The sequence below is a fragment of the Sphaerodactylus townsendi genome, linkage group LG03, assembly GCF_021028975.2.
Source record: "Sphaerodactylus townsendi isolate TG3544 linkage group LG03, MPM_Stown_v2.3, whole genome shotgun sequence".
NCBI classification, from domain to species: domain Eukaryota; kingdom Metazoa; phylum Chordata; class Lepidosauria; order Squamata; family Sphaerodactylidae; genus Sphaerodactylus; species Sphaerodactylus townsendi.
The window spans coordinates 1,410,447-1,424,734 of NC_059427.1; the positions used below are offsets into that span (position 1 = coordinate 1,410,447).

Below are 14,288 nucleotides of genomic sequence, written 5' to 3' on the forward strand. Positions count from 1 at the left end.
ATAGCGTGTCCACGGCAGTATGGGCATTAGTGGTACAGAGAACAGTCCTCCACATCTAAGGTTTAAAAAGTATTTATTAAAAAGAAAGTGATTACCATATGTTTTAGTACAGCACCAGATTTAGCAAGGGTTTCCAGAGAAAAAGGCGATATAAACGCAAATCCCCTGCCCCTATTGCTAATACATACCCTACCTAAAAGATGGTGAAAAGCAGGGTAGGTCCTTAAAGCTTAGAAAGTTGCCATTTGCAATTACCTGGCTGACCGCATGGCATGAGGCGTGAATTCCAGCAGAAGGAAGAAGAGAAGAGCCACCTCCCCGTTCGCTCCAGCAATTTATCAGATTCCAGACCCCACCCTCCTTTGACCAGGTCAGGCTGGGTCAAGATATCATTTCCCCCTAGGTCAGGTAGCATTTCCTGATGTTTCTCTGGGATTTCTAAGTCCTCCAAATCTCTGGTACCTGGTTGGAGGCAAAATAAAATAAAAAAGGGGGGAGGAAGGAGCCAATTCTCCACACCTTGTCAAAGGTTATGTCAGGCAGAGACGCCCATGCTGGAAAGGAATGTTGTCGGAGGTGCAGGATGGAGAGGTCTTGTGTGTGGGGAGTGGTGTTCAGAGCCCCTTCCCCGGATTCCTCAGCACCAACTGAGGCAGAAAGCTCCCCCGAGAAAGGAGGGGGGACCCCGGCTGCCCCCTGCTCATCTCCCCTACCTGGACTGGAGGTGCTGCCGCTGTTTCCACACCTGCGCAAGGAGGGCGGCTCAAGACGGTTCCTTGACTGCCTGAGAGGGAGGGAAAAGTGGGAGAAAGACCGTTAGCCTCCACTTCCTGTTCTGGTGGCTTGTGCGAATTGTGCTCCATGCACCCCCTTTCCCAGGGCTGTGGAACCTTGCCCCATGGACACTCAAAAAGAACTTTAAGAACATAAGAACTAGCCTGCTGGATCAGACCAGAGTCCATCTAGTCTAGCTCTCTGCTACTCGCAGTGGCCCACCAGGTGCCTTTGGGAGCTCACATGCAGGATGTGAAAGCAATGGCCTTCTGCTGCTGCTGCTGCTGCTGAGCACCTGGTCTGTTAAGGCATTTGCAATCTGAGATCAAGGAGGATCAAGATTGGTAGCCATAGATCGACTTCTCCTCCATAAATCTATCTAAGCCCCTTTTAAAGCTATCCAGGTTAGTGGCCATCACTGCCTCCTGTGGCAGCATATTCCAAACACCAATCACACGTTGCGTAAAGAAGTGTTTCCTTTTATTAGTTCTAATTCTCCCCCCCCCCCAGCATTTTCAATGAATGCCCCCTGGTTCTAGTATTGTGAGAAAGAGAGAAAAATTTAATTCTGTCAACATTTTCTACCCCATGCATAATTTTATAGACTTCAATCATATCCCCCCTCAGACGTCTCCTCTCCAAACTAAAGAGTCCCAAATGCTGCAGCGTCTCCTCATAAGGAAGGTGCTCCTTAGTCCTCAATCATCCTCAAGCTGTTCTTCTCTCTGCACTTTTTCTATCTCTTCAATATCCTTTTTGAGATGTGGCAACCAGAACTGAACACAGTACTCCAAGTGCAGTCGCACCACGGCTTTATATAAGGGCATGACAATCCTTGCAGTTTTATTATCAACTCCTTTCCTAATTATCCCCAGCATAGTTTGCCTTTTTCCACAGCTGCCATGCATTGAGTTGACATTCCCATGGAACTATCAACTAAGACGCCCAAATCCCTTTCCTGGTCTGTGACTGATAGCACTGACCCCTGTAGCGTGTATGTGAAGTTTGGATTTTTTGCCCCATGTGCATCACTTTACATTTTGCTACATTGAACTGCATTTGCCATTTCTTAGCCCACTCACCTAATTTATCAAGGTCCGCTTGGAGTTCTTTCAAGCGAATCCTTAAGTGTTTCTCACCACCCTACATAATTTGGTATCATCTGCAAACTTGGCCACCACGCTACCTACCCCTACTTCTAGGAACTTTGTCAAAAGCCTTTTGGAAATCCAAGTAGACAATGTCCACTGGTTCCCCCTTATCCACATGCCTGTTTACACCCTCAAAGAACTCTAGTAAGTTTGTAAGACAGGACTTGCCTCTGCAAAAGCCATGCTGACTCTTCCTCAGCAGATCTTGCTTTTCTACATGTTTTATAATTTTATCTTTAACGATAGATTCTACTAATTTACCAGGAGCAGATGTCAAACTGACTGGCCTGTAATTTCTCGGGTCCCCCCTAGATCCTTTCTTAAAGATTGGTGTGACATTGGCCATCTTCCAGTCTTCTTAGGGATGGGAGGCAGATTTCAGGGATAAGTTGCATATTAAAGTGAGAAGATCAGCAATTTCATGCTTGAGCTCTTTAAGTACTCTTGGATGAATGCAATCTGGGCCAGGGGATTTGGTAACATTTAGTTTATCAATGGCTGCCAGAACTTCTTCCTTGTCTACCAGTATCTTCGCTAGTTCCTTGGATTCACCTCCTAAGAAGATTGGTTCAGGTGCAGGTATTTTCCTCACCTCCTCTTGGGTGAAGACAGATGCAAAGAATTCATTCAGTTTCTCTGCAATCTCCCTGTCATCTTTTAGCACACCTTTTGTTCCTTTGTCATCTAATGGGCCTACCGCTTCCCTAGCTGGCTTCCTGCTTTTGTTGTACTTGAAGAACTGTTTGTTGCTGGACTTGATGTTCGCAGCCATGCGTTCCTCATAATCCTTTTTTACCTCCCTTACTTGCTTCTCTTTTGCCAACATTTGTGTTCCCTCTCATATTCTTTCATCAGTCAAACTGGACTTCCATTTTCTAAAAGATACCTTTTTTTCCTAATAATTTCCTCAACGTCCCTTGTTAACCATGGTGGCTTTCTTTTGGACTGGGCATTGCCTTTCCTAACTCAAGTGAACATATTCCAGCTGAGCTTTTATAACTGTGTTTTTAAATAACCTCCAAGCATCTTGGACAGTATTGACTCTCTTTGATTTTCCCTTTCAGCTTCCTAAGCACTCATCCCCCCTTCATCTTTGAGAGAAATTTCCCTTTCTGGAAGGCAAATGTAACTCCATTAGTAGTTGTCACTTGTTCGCATGCAGAGATACTGAATCTGACAGAATTGTGGTCGCTGTTCCCTATCGGCTCAACAACACTGACTTTCCGCACCAGGTCCTGGGTCCCACATAGAATTAGATCTAGCATCACTTCTCCTCTGGTTAGTTCTACAACCATCTGCTCTAAGCCACAGTCATTTAGTCATTTAGCATATCCAGGAATGTTCTCTCCTTACTATGACCTGAACATGCATTTTTCCAGTTTATATGAGGATAGTTAAAATTTCCAATACTACTGCTACATTTTGCTTCTTTTGTTACCTCTCTAATTCTTTTTTTTTCCATCCCCAGAATCCTCCTAAGCACTTTGGTCAGGTGGGATGATGTAACAGGTCTCTAATAAAACTATGCTTCATCCCTGAACTTTAACCCTTTCGAGTAAGTACTAGGAGAGGCAGAAGAGAAGCAAAATAAACCCATGAGCCTTGTAGGGCCATAAGGGACACAGTGACGTTACAGACGTCTGTGATACTTGAAACTTGTCCTGTGAATACTGGAACTGCAAAATGTGAGAGCATCTCTGCTGGATCAGACCAAAGGCCCAGACACGCCACTCTCCCACCAGCTGAGCCCTTCCAGACACCCTGGAGTCCACACTGGTGGGCGGAAAAGGTGACACAAATGATGCCACATGGAACCTCTCTGCCATATTGGGCCAAAAAAAAAAGACCTAAACGGAGCCCATCTGGAAACTGGGTGATAACAATAAGTGTCTGTGACATCTACTGATCTTCTATTGTCACATCTGGGTTTTTGGCCAAAGGCAAATTCAATGTGGCATCACATCTACTACCCCAATCCCTGTCCCCCGCCCCCCATCCAGCATCTGAATTCCTACAGCGGCTCGTCAGATATCTCAATAAGACATTCACCCACTTTTTCTGACCCCTACAAACTATTTTTCAGAGTTCTGCTCACCAGAACATGCAGGCTTTATATAATCACAAGATTTGTTCATACAAGGTTTGTTCTTTTCTTCTAAACAAACTTGAATTCCTCTTATGAAAAAGGAGGAACACGAATATAGCAGTCCACGTGTGGAACGGCCTCCATGAATTTGTCTGACCCCCTTTTACGGGCATCACAGTTAGTGAACACTGAATGCCACAAGATGGGTGAAGAAGCCGGTCATGTTTCCCGACCAGAATCCTCTACCCATCGAAACAACTGGGTGACCCAACCCCATCCAGGCACAGTGACTCCTTACTGGGTGAGAGGGCATCTTGGCTACGCTCTTGGGCCGGGGCTGGCTCCACTTCCTCCAGCGGACCTCCTTCCTCCTCCTCCCGAGAGAACGCTGCTTCCATCCTCACTGATGGGCCCCACCCCTGAAACAGCAGCAAGGGAGACAGGTAAGAGATGGAATATAAGGTGCCCAGGAATGGATCCCAGACTCCGCACCTCTCTCTCAGCAGACCTAGGACGTTTCTCTCCCCCAGTCCTGGGGAATTATCTGGATGGACAATAAATTCCCTAGAAGAAGTGGCTGCTGAAGCAGGTCGTGAAACCCTCCCAGTTGGATGATTAACACGTAGACAAAACACCTGGACAAATATCAGGCAGGGAAGGTTTGGGAGAGGATCTGGTATTGTTGTTTGAATTGGACATAGCTGGAAAGAGAAGCCCTCACCTGTTCTGCCTGCCTCTTCTCCTCGGCCTTACTCAGGAGGAATCCCTCGGCCAGGGCCACTGCTTGGGAGCTGCTCTCCGGCCCACATCCTCTCCTGGACTCCAGCATGCATTCCTGCAAGTGGGGCAGGGAGATGGGTCAGGAACTGCTCCCAGGATCACTAGGTCCAGGATCTGCTTCTTGGAGTTTCTCTCCGGCTTCAGCCACCGGTTGCAAAGTCCATGGAGCCGGCTGCAAACCTCTCGGGGCCCGTCAGCGTCACCATAGCAGAACTGCCGGAAGTGTCGGCAAAGTACCTCTGAGTTCAGGGGCTCCTGACCTTGAATTTCTGGCACGGCTCTCCTCCCAGAATGCAGGCACCACTCCCAGCCATGGGATGGCAGGGGGGCTTTTCTCCTTGCTCTCTCACCCAGGCTCCTCTGGTCTTTCTGGGCTCCTGCTCTTCCATCTCCCTTTCCCCTTCTGTTGGGTCACCTGCAACACTGAAAAGTATGTCGTCTACCCATTTAGCCAGTGAACAGTTTGCTCTCCTTCCCCTGCCTCTCTGCCGGCTTGGGAGAGTTCCTAAAGAAACCATTGACCTGCCCAGGAGGTCCACCTCACCCAGGTCCACGCAGAGGAGAAAATCAGAAGCTTCGGGTTTCCAGGCTAGATTCCTGCCACGCTGTTGGCCACAGCACCAGACTTGTGCCTTCAGAGCCGTAGGCAGGTTTTTTGAAAGCTTTCTGTCCTGGGAGACCCCACATAGTTCAGCCACCTCAGAGGATGGCACGGAAGAGCGGGGGGGGGGGGGGGGAAGACAATTAGGCCATCCGAAGCAGCCCTGTACATAACTCCCTCCCCCCTTCAATTGAGCTCCCCCCCGAAAAAAGGGTTTTTTTAGGACTGCATTGAAACATCTCGTCTGTTTCTCCACACAACATTCCAGTGCCCCCCCCCCGCCCCATTTCTCCTCTGTGATTCTGCCCTCTTGGGGAGGGTCACCTTCTCCTGCTTGGGGAACTCCTAGGATTTTTTTAGAGGACTCCAGTTTCTCCTAGACTCTGTGGTATACACCAGGCGTCTGCAAACTACAGCTATCCAGATGTTCATGGACTACAATTCCCATCAGCCCTGCCACTTGGCCATGCTGCCATTGGCTGATGGGTATTGTAGTCCATGAACATCTGGAGAGCCATAGTTTGCAGACCCCTGGAATAGATTATAATTTCCCACCTCTCAAGCCACGGCCTCTCCTGGGGAACGGATCTCTGGAGTCTGGAAACCAGGGGAGAGACTCCCAGGCTCTAAATGCCTCCGTCACTCAGCCACCCCCTCACTGGACTTCCTCGGGGTCACTTCCCCCCCTCAGAAACTGGGCTTGGCTGCCTTCTCTGCCCACAGAGGCTTCTGCGGATAATGACTATTTTCAGGTTGAGGGTCCAGGACAGGGCACATAAGAACATAAGAAGGAGCCTGCTGGATCAGATCAGAGTCCATCTCGTCCAGGTCTCTGCTACTCGCAGTGGCCCACCAGGTGCCTTTGGGAGCTCACATGCAGGAGGTGAAAGCAATGGCCTTCTGCTGCTGCTGCTGCTCCTGAGCACCTGGTCGGCTTAGGCACCTCTTATAAATCATTGATTATACGTGAAGATCAGACAGGGGCAACCTCTGTGTGGCGGAAGGAGGAGGCCATTGTGGGGGGGAGGGGAGAATTGAGTGTCATTTTGTCCAGACCTCCGGCTCTAAGGTCACCCCGCCAAGCGTTTATTTAATTCAAAACAGATAACAAAGAAATATTGGGTGTTTTATAACACACAAGGTACAGAACAGCAATGAAGCATGTGGAACAGTAATTAACACATACCTGACTTCAAGCCTGTTTTCTGACTTCTGTCCAGCCAGTCCAGTAAAGGAGAACAGACTTTTAGCTCTTTCCCTGCCTCCGTGAGTCGTCCCGGTCTCTCTTTTCAGGAGTTTTTTTGGGGCCCTGGAATGTGCAGCTTTATAAAAAGTCCAGAGTCCTTTGGAGATAAGCAGCCGGCAACTTCAGACCCTCCAATCGCCCTGAGAAGATTCATGTGACATCCAGTAAAAACATTCATAGTACTAATAGCCAATTCATAACATTGACACAACCTCCCCTTCCAATCGTCATTTGAGAGAATCTCACACTCAAAATGCCTAAATTAAAGAATAGGATGCGTACAGTTTCTGGAGGGGGGGTTGTCTGCTCAGAACTAGCCCCCCCCCCCAGCACCTCTTTATTTACTTCAGCAAGACGTTAACTGCCCTTCTGTTCACTCTTTTGCTGCTGTGTTTCTGTAACGCAGTTCTTTAGTAAAAGTGTTGTTTTTTTCTTCAAAAGAAGCAGTGCTCAGTCTAAAATCAGGCAGCCACAGCTTTGTGGCACCCCCATGACGCAAAAGCAGAGCTCCGGATCTTGGATGCTCACAGATCCTCTCTGTTTTTTCCATTGGATCACTCCAGATCTACTGTCAAATGACACACAATGTCCAGAGCCACAAAGGAAGAGCTCACACTGGACCGTCTGGCTCAAGGAGGGAGATGAAGGCTCTGAACTCATTGGGAACTAATAAGGTTTCTTTGCATCATGGAAGAATCCCCGCAGATAGAAAGCCAGCACTGCAAGGAGGAAGGCTGTACCCACTGTCTCTGCTTGCGTGAATCAGGCCAGAGACTGCTGTCTTCTAGGCACGCTGGATGGGGGTGGGGGAGCTTCACGTTCTTCTTCCCTCCAGCACCCAGCACCCCTGACCCTGGAGGGAGCCAGCAAATCCGGGTCAACTGCCTCCTGCAAGGGGGCGTGAAGACCCCTGCCCCTCGGCCCCACCCAGGGGAGTAGAAAAGTGCCCCCAACTTAGAGGACCAGGACCGTTCAAAAGAGAGGAGGGGGAGAGAGAAGACAGGGCCAGGCTGCCAGGAAGCAGAGGAATGGGCAGATGAATGGGGTGGGCTCCCCCCAAATCTCCTGCCCCCCCCAGCCTCGACCCACCAGCCCCCTCCTCCCGAGAGCCTAAAGCAGAGGGAAGGTCCCTTTCCTACTCAGGTCTCTTGCAGGAAGGGCTTCATTTCCCGGCTCTTCTCGTCTGTGGGGGCTTCTTTGTTTTGCACTAAGAGGGTCTTTCAGGCAACGGGGGGGGGCAGTGTGAGCTTGGGGGGGAAGGGGCTCTTCTCCCAATTCCCTGCTGCTCCCCCCTCCCCCTTCCTTTGGGTCCTGCCTCCTCCACTGCACCCCCCCCCCCCCGGCCTTCAACGGGACGATTTCGGCCCCAAAGGCAATATTTCCCTCCCCCAGAAACCCCCGTCTGGTCCCCCCCCCCCAGCTCTTTGCTCTCTGCTCCGGGAATGAAGGGAGGGGGGTCCTCTGTAGCCTCCGCCCCCCACCCCGCATCTGAATGAGCATCGTTTGCTGAATGCCCCAGAGAAGATACCTGCACTTTGGGGGGGGGGGGGAATCTGTCCCTAAGCAACGCCCCCTCCCCATGCCAGGCCCCTCTTCCCCCGCCCCCCTCCCCGCCAAGAGGACCCGTCCAGACCCCAGACCCTGCGCTGCTTTCTGCCCCCTCCCCTCCAAACGCCAATCACTCGACAGGCTCCTCTCTCCCCTGCCCCCCCCCCCCCGCCTCCACCCGCCCCCCACATTTCCCAGCCCTGCAAGGCCCCCCCTCACCAGCCCCCCTGACTCACTGGGGGGAGGGGCTGCAAAGGCGGAAGAGGAAGGAGATGGCTTCCACGTGCCTGTCCCTGGCGGCCCCTCTGGGATTTCCGGCTCTATGGCTTCCCTTCATGTGGGCGGAGTCAGCAGGTGGGGAGGAAGCCCCCCCCCCAAGCATGGCCCCTCCATTAGGGGTGCAAAGCGGAGCTCACCCCCCCCACCCCCACCCCTTTGCAAAACGGGGAGGGGCGGGGCAAGGAATGGCGGGTGGGGGGACCAGAAACATCTGGGGGAGGGGAGACGCCCCCCCTCGCCTCGCCTGCACACAAGGACTAAGAACTGGCACCCCCCCGTGACCCCCCCTCCCGCCTCCACCCCCCCCACCGCCCCCAAAAGCCAGCCTGGCCCGCCAGAGCAGCCCACCAGGCCCCGAAAGGCTGCAGCGGGGGCAGATCCGGCAGCAAAGCTCCCCCCCCCGGGGCTGGCTGGCTGGCTGCAGCCCCCTCCCCCGCCATCCCCCCCAGGCAGCAGAGAGAGACTTGGACCCCCCCCCTCCCGCAGGGCGCTCATTTCTCTCTCCGAGGAGCAGCCGGGAGGAGGAGGAGGGGACCCAGGTGCGGGTCCTGCAGGCAGCTCGAGCAGCCGGGCCGTGGAAGGCGGCGGGACAGACGATGCCCGGCCAGGCAGGCAGAAGTTCCACAGGGAAGGAGGTGGAGGCTTTCCTGGCCAGGCACGGGGGGGGGGGGCGCTTCTCCTGCCTGACTTCTGCCTCGCAGTTCTCAAGAGACAAAAGAGCAGCTCCAATTGGGGGGGGGCCTGCTTGGGAACTACACAGCACTCCTCAGCCTTGTGAAATGGGGGGGGGGGGTCAGCAACCGCACCCGAGGCTGCTGGGAAAGGGGGGGGGCAAGCCCTGACCCCACGAAGAGCCCAGAGGCCCCCTCCAGGCCAGCTCCCCCTCCCTCCGGAGGGCCAAGGGCAGGGCAGAGAGGCCGAGGCCTTCCCCTGGGATGCACAGGTGGACTGCCCCTGAACGTGGAGGCTCCCTTTAGATGCCTGCCCTGCAGACCCCAAAGGCCAGGCAGGAACCCTGGAAAGGAGGTCAAGAGTATCTGCAGGGACGGGGGGGGGGTGGATCTGGCGGGGGGGAGGCAGGAAGGCGGGGGGGGATAACGGGGGCGTCTCCCCCGTGCCCCCACCCCATTTCTTTGCATCCTTGATGGACGGGGGGGGGGGGCTGCCTCCTTCTTGTCACTCAGGCGCTTCGTGCTGAGCAGTCCAGGCAGGGGCTTCCGGGAGGGAGGCGGCACCATAGAGTTGCCCTTCCAGACGGGCCCAATAAGGGGGGAGACGGGGGATTCCTCCAGATTTGGGGACGGATGTGACGTCGCGGAACCTGGTCCGGAAGCTGATGTCTGCATCTCAGGGACTCCGCAGGGCTGCCAACCTCCAGGTAGGGCCTGGAGACCACTCCCCACACACAAGACCAGCCCCCCCCCCCGAGATCTCCAGGAACGGCCCACCCCGCAGGGGCGTGTGTTGGGGGGGCAGCGGTGCCCCCTCTCCCCGGCCAGGTCCAGGGGTCTCCCCCCACCCCCACTCTGCGCTCCCCCTCCTCCTCCTGGTGGCCGCCGCCCCCTCCCCAAGCAAAGGCGAAGCCCCTTTTGCGAAGAGCGGGGTGGGAGGGGGGAATTGCCTCCTCTTCCTACCCATGATGCTTTGCGGGGGACCCTTCCCCCCCGCCCCACGGGCAGGGAAGCCATAGAGCCCGGGGTCCCAGAGAGGCCGCCAGGGAAGCCGTCTCCTCCCTCTCCGGCCTTTGCGGCACCATCGGCAGCCCCTCCCCACCCAGTGAGTCCCGGGGGGCGGGTGGGGGGGGTGTCAGGGGAGGGTCCAGGAGAGACTGCAGAGCCTGGGGAGGGGGCTGCTCCCTCCACTCCCCTCCCTCCTCCTCTCTGCACAAGGCTGGGCGGGGTGGGGGTGGGGGTGGGGGGAAGGTGACCCCCCCCCAAGAAGCAGCTGCTCCCAAGGGCAAGAGGCTGGCTGCAGAGGAGGGGCCTGGGCGGGACGGGGGTGCGCGGTGGGGGGACCCCCCACTTCCGGGGTCTTCTCTGGGGCGTTCGGCGTCTTTACAGACGATGCTCATTCAGACGGGGGGGGGAGTGACCCCGAGAAAGCCCAGTAGGGGGGGGGGGCTGAGTGACAGGCGGGGCCGGAGTTCCCCTGGAAGTGCAGCTGGTTTCCAGGCTCCACAGATTCCTTCCCCAGGAGAGGCCGGGGCTTCAGAGGGGGGGGGGATCCTGATCTAGACCAGGGGTCTGCAAACTGTGGCTCTCCAGAAGCTCATGGACTACAGAGCCCATCAGCCCCTGCCAGCATGGCCAAGTGGCAGGGCTGGTGGGAATTGACATCCATGAACATCTGGAGAGCGTAGTTTGCAGACCCCTGAGAGAGTCTTGCAGAAACCGGAGTCCTCTAACAAATCCCAGGAGTTCCCCCAGCAGGAGAAGAGGACCCTCCCCAAGAGGCAGAATCAGGGAGGGGGAATGGGGGGGTGGCCCCGCTGGCATCTTGTGAGGAGGAACAGACGAGATGGGGGTGACCTGGGGCCAGTCGTGGTCTCTTCAGATTCTCTCAGCCCACAGAGGCAGGGAAGGGCCAACTGTGTCTGAACCCCCCTTGCCTTGGAGGCCCCAGGCCGGGAGTCACCCTCGGCAGTGATTTCAGGACAGACAGAGAGACCCACACAGCACAGTTGGAGAGGGTTTGCTGGAGAGGCGGAGGCTGAAAAGGGGGGGAGGGAGGGAGGGAGGGGGTGTTGCTTCTGCAGGAGGGGCTTCAGGTGGGCATCCCACGGGAAAAGCCTTGCAACTGGATCCTGGAAGGTTTACTTCGGAGCACGTCATTGGAGGACAAGACCTCACATTGTGGAAGCGAGGGAGGTTGGGATCCTGCTCAGCCATGGTTGTCGTGGGGCTGCCAACTCCCAGAGGGCAAATTCCAGGAGATTTGGGGGCGGAGCCTGAGAAAGACTTCCTGTGGGGCAGGGGGGCAGTTCAGTGGGGAATCATACTGCTGAGTCCGCCCTCCAGTGCAGGGGGGGGGGGACCCGATCTCTATCTTATGGGGGTTGGTTGTAATTTTGGGAGAACTTTGGACCCCACCTGGAGGTTGACATCCTGACCAGGCACCAGGTTTGCTCCACCATCCAGGTGGAATTTGGGTTTTTTGAGGGCAGGGCAAATATCAATGTCTTTTAACACAAGAAAAGTAAAATGTGTGCAACGGGCATGCTGTTGCTGGTCACTTGAATCCTGCGAAGAACAGGAGGCCTTTTTCGTTTTGGAGAGTAGAAATGGGTACGGAGGGAAGGGTGCTTAGTCCTGTCTGAGAATCAAGCACAGCTCCATCCGAAGACCACGATGCTTGCGGGGCCGGGGCTGCGGACAGATGTCCAGGGCATTCCTAGCACAAAAGGGGAAAGTTCTGAAAAGCCTGTTGCCAGCGCCCCAGCAACACCAGCAGCAGCCGTGGAAACACGCCCAGTGCCCACCAGCCACCGCATCACGTGACTCCCCTGCGAGAGGCCGAGGGCTTGCTTGTTGCGTGCTGGTTTGGCCACAGCCCCCCAGTATCAGCTTGTGGCCCCACACATGCAGAAGTCCGGGAGGGACAAAAGGCACAGCTTTGCTGTGAGGAGAGGGCTCCCCTGCCTGTCCCTCCCCAGTTCCCTTGGTGGAGGCGGCCATGACAGAAGGCCAGATGTTCCCTCCTGTGCTGGGGTTGGAGTGAGAGCAGCAGCAGCAGCAGCAGCATCTTTTAGCCAGGCAAGAGAGCTGCAGACCCCCAGGCAACACGTCACACGAGGGCTCAGTCACAGGGGGCCTGGGTTCAGGTCCCACCAAGGATCTTGGCTGGTGCTCCCGTCCATCTAACCATCTCCCTGATGCAGGGTTGCAAATATCCAGGTTGCTTTTTTGTTATTTTCATTGGATTCTTGAAAAGGGTTATTAAATTTTGCGTGTAAAGAAACGCGTTCAATGACATGCCGCATTTTAAAATCAGGGAATCTGAACTTTTCTGAGTTTTATTGTTAAAGACTGTATTTCTCCATTATAAATTTTGAATTTTGTATATTATCATTTGTCAGAACTGATATTTGATTACATTCGGAATATATGAAGGTATACTTTAGAAATAATTGTAACATGTTTATTTAAAAGAATAAACCTGGAGACTATTCATTTTCAATATAATTTCATTAGACAGGGTCTTTATAGCCATTGGGTCAGAGTGGCCTGGGTTAGTCGGCAGGCGAGGCTTGGAAGTCGCCTGGAACTACAGTGGATTTGTTCGCATATAGAAAATGGTTCCTTTGAGAGGTGGACTCTGTGCTTTGTGCCCTCCACAGGCGGCACTCCTTGAATGTCCAGGAACTGCCCAACCTGAAATTTGCAACTTTGTGCATTTGGTAGGGCCCCCCCCCCACCTCACACACACTCCCATTCATCCCAGCAACCCTTGATTCCAGCACAGACCACATCCCTGATGCAATCCCGCTCTGTGCCTGCATAAGATGCACCACTGCCCTACACAACAGGAGACCCCTGTGCCCCTGGATGGACATGTCTCCTGGCCCACTTAGTAGCCATCAGGAGCCCCTAAAACACCCTGACCTGAAGTAACGTCTTTAAAGAGCCAGAGACGGTTACGTTTCCCAAAGGGCCAAACAGGCAATTCTCAAAAAGCTTGGTGAACTATTAGGAACTGCTCTGATCCTCCGTGAGTCCTGATTCTCTTTTCCTTCTGGATATGACTATCCGCCCCCCACCTCCCTCTCTCCTCCCCAGACAGAAGCTTCTGTTCACGGCTAAATGGGTGACGACATCTTTTCAGTGTTGCAGCTGACCCAACAGGAGGGGAAAGAAGAAGAAGAAGAAGAAGAGTTTGGATTTATATCCCCCCTTTCTCTCCTGTAGGAGACTCAAAGGGGCTGACAATCTCCTTGCCCTTCCCCCCTCACAACAAACACCCTGTGAGGTAGGTGGGGCTGAGAGAGCTCAGAAGAACTGTGACTAGCCCAAGATCACCCAGCTGGCGTGTGTGGGAGTGCACAGGCTAATCTGAATTCCCCAGATAAGCCTCCACAGCTCAGGTGGCAGAGCGGGAATCAAACCCAGTTCCTCCAGATTAGATACACGAGCTCTTAACCTCCTACGCCACTGCTGCTCTCTTCAAGAGATGGAAGAGCAGGGCCCAGAAAGACCAGAGCCTGGTGAGAGAGCAAGGGGAAGCCCCCCTGCCATCCCAGCTGGGAGCAGTGCTGCATTCTGGGAGAGAGCCGTGCCAGAGGACTGGGATCAGGAGCCCCTGAACTCAGAAGTACTTTGCCAACGCTTCCGGCAGTTCCGCTACCGTGATGCCTATGGGCCCCGAGAGGTTTGCAGCCAGCTCCATGGACTTTGCAGTCGCTGGCTGAAGCCGGAGAGAAACTCCAAGAAGCAGATCCTGGACCTGGTGATCCTGGAGCGGTTCCTGACCGTCCTGCCCCAAGAAATGCAGCGCTGGGTCAGAGGATGTGGGCCGGAGAGCAGCTCCCAAGCGGTGGCCCTGGCTGAGGGATTCCTCCTGAGTCAGGCCGAGGAGAAGAGGCAGGCAGAACAGGTGAGGGCTTCTCTTTCCAGCCACGTCCAATTCAAACAACAACATTTGACCTTCTCCTAAGGCTTCCCTGCCTGATATTTGTCCAGGTGTCAATCATCCAATTGGGAGGGTTTCACGACCTGCTTCAGCAGCCGGTTCTTCTAGGGAGTTTGTTGTCCATCCAGATAATTCCCCGGGATTTGGGGGAGAGAAACGTCCTAGGTCTGCTGAGAGAGAGGTGCGGAGTCTGGGANC

At 54.3% G+C, this 14,288-nt stretch overlaps 2 protein-coding genes and 1 long non-coding RNA gene across 3 annotated transcripts in view; all 3 read right to left on the reverse strand.

Moving 5' to 3' along the window:
- The window catches only part of LOC125428596 (zinc finger protein 345-like), a 320,997-nt gene extending 316,177 nt beyond the window's left edge, over positions 1-4,820 (reverse strand). Inside the window, exon 1 of the mRNA XM_048488995.1 lies at positions 4,733-4,820. The gene's annotated coding sequence lies outside the window, so the exon portion shown is untranslated. The remainder of the gene's footprint in view (positions 1-4,732) is intronic.
- LOC125429698 (zinc finger protein with KRAB and SCAN domains 7-like) overlaps positions 1-14,288 on the reverse strand; it is a 157,809-nt gene that overhangs the window by 8,907 nt on the left and 134,614 nt on the right. The gene's annotated exons all lie outside the window — the stretch shown is intronic.
- Positions 5,152-8,038, reverse strand: LOC125428912. The gene is made up of 3 exons (XR_007243877.1): positions 6,984-8,038; positions 6,579-6,778; positions 5,152-5,214 (listed from the first exon to the last, which is right to left on the reverse strand). It is a non-coding gene; the product is annotated as an uncharacterized LOC125428912 (long non-coding RNA).